The sequence below is a fragment of the Babylonia areolata genome, chromosome 20 (genome assembly GCF_041734735.1).
Source record: "Babylonia areolata isolate BAREFJ2019XMU chromosome 20, ASM4173473v1, whole genome shotgun sequence".
Lineage (NCBI taxonomy): Eukaryota > Metazoa > Mollusca > Gastropoda > Neogastropoda > Buccinidae > Babylonia > Babylonia areolata.
This window is the reverse complement of record NC_134895.1, coordinates 10,464,927-10,467,426: the sequence shown is the minus strand read 5'-3', so window position 1 is coordinate 10,467,426 and position 2,500 is coordinate 10,464,927.

The following is a 2,500-nucleotide window of genomic DNA, read 5'->3' as shown; positions in this document are numbered from 1 at the left end:
GTCCTTCCAAGAGAAGGAAAACTCACAAGAGAAAATCCGGCCAACTGTTTAATAATTACGATGTAATAATTAATTGCAATGTTTTTAAAAGCGAATATGTGAAATGCTTTTATTTGAGAACATATGTTTATTACTCTTGTTTGATCAAGTTATCTGCGTGTGTGGGGTGGGGTGGGGGGGGTGGGGGGGGGGGGTGCGGTGCGGGTGTGTGCTGATTATCTGGTTGTGGTTTTCCGCAATTCATCTTTATTCTTATCTTATCTGTCTATTATAATCAATGTGCAGTATAGTAGGCTATGTTTATAATTATATTCAAATAATGTTTCTTAATTCTTTCTGTTTTTACATTAAGAATACTAGTTATTACCTGCAGTGTGTGGATGTATGTATGAAACGATGTATGTGATATTTTTTACATTTGTATCTTCGTAATATTTGTTGGAGCTGTTGTTGGCTTTTACAGTTATGGTCCCCATGTTGTTTACTTGTCTATGTTGTGATAATTCACCTGACCAAATTTCTCCAGGTGGAGATAATAAAGTTATTTTTATCTTATCTTATCTTATCTGTAAACCGTTACCCGAACAGGAGATCACCGAAGACGGCGCCACAGTGGCCTCTCTAAGGGGCGTGATCTAGTCAAAACCGGCTGTGCACGCACTCTACGACACATGGCTACGCAGACAACGCTAGACCGATGTGGTGTCGTCTTCCTGGACCATGGCCGGGGGGAGACGGTGCCGGGCCCTCGGCCTCAAAGGACCAAGCTCTGGGGGACGGTAGCCGATCTTCGCCGGACGTCCGAGTTTGTGGCATCCCTCGGACTTCGACCCTGACTGCGTAGCTGTCGAACGCAAAAGAAAAGAAAGAAAGGAAAAGTGGACCTGCTAGCACGTTGTTCTCAAGACACCAGCAGCGAACAGCGTCACCTTAAGGACTTAATAATAATAATGATGATGATGATGATGATGATGATGATGATGATAAATTATAATGACAACAAAAAAAGATTGCACATACAGTACAACACACACACACACACACACACACACACACGCACATACCCGGCACACACACACACACACACACACACACACACACACACACACACACACACACACACACGTACACACACACAACACACTGCTGCAAGAAAAGTATGCTAACAATTTGAAGATTACGCTTTTCGCGAGATTTAGTTTAAAAAGGTTGAAGGTCCTTAATGGCATGCAGTCAATTCACATCCACTGTGTCTGGAGCTCTGTTAAGGACCAGTCCTCTTCTTTCTGATGTTTTAACTCACTCAGTACGGCCAGTCCTCTCTTCTCCTCTACACAGACCCCTCGGATGTCCAGTGGGTGTCTGAATGACCCAACCTTTAGCTTCCGTCGTCAGAACTGTGGTATTCTTTGTCAACATTCACCTCTTCAGTATAAGAGCGTTCCGCTTGCAATGTTTTGATGATGGTAATTGGGATGAAACGCTGTTAACGTCGTCTCTTTCGCCGTTCGTAAGGAGAGAGTTATTAACCTTCCCCAAACTGAGTCAGGAAGGATTCTCTACCTTCTTCTTCTGCTTTCGTGGGCTGCAACTCCCACGTTCACTCGTATGTACACGAGTGGGCTTTTACGTGTATGACCGTTTTTACCCCGCTATGTAGTCCGCCAAACTCCGCTTTCGGGGGTGTGCATGCTGGGTATGTTCTTGTGTTTCCATAACCCACCGAACGCTGACATGGATTAAAGGATCTTTAACGTGCCGTATTTGATCTTCTGCTTGCGTATACACACGAAGGAGGTTCAGGCACTAGCAGGTCTGCACATATTATTATGTTGACCTGGGGAATTCGGAAAAAAATCTCCATCCTTTACCAACCAGAAGCCGTCACGGAGATTCGAACCCGGGACCCTCAGATTGAAAGTCCAACGTTTTAACCACTCGGCTATTGCTCCCGTCAGGTTACTCTACCAATTCACACCTGGGTGGAGTGAGGAAAATCGGAGTAAAGCGTCTTCCGCAAGGACGCAACACCATGCCGAAACGGAGGCTCGGACTCTGACAATGATTGGTGAACACTGGAACAGAAGTCTTAACACCCTGCCACGGCGCTTCCACGACGCACTTCTCGTGATAGAATTGTTTGAAAGGCAGTACTGAAGAACTTATATTTATATCACTGTATCTACAATACTCTCTTTTTTTGTGTGTGTGGTCACGACAGAATTCTCTGTGTGAAATTCGGGCTTGTCTCCACTCCCCAGGGAGAGCGCGTCGCTACACTGACAGCGCCATCCACTTTTTGTTTGTTTTTGTTTTGTCTGCCTGCAATTTTATTTGTTTTCCTATCGTAGTGGATTTTTTTTTAAACAGAATATTGCCAGGGACAACCTTTTTGTTGCCGTGGGTTCTATTACGTGCGCTAAATGATTGCTGCACACAGGACCTCGGTTTATCGTCTCACCCGAATGATTAGCGTCCAGACTACCACTCAAGGTCTAGT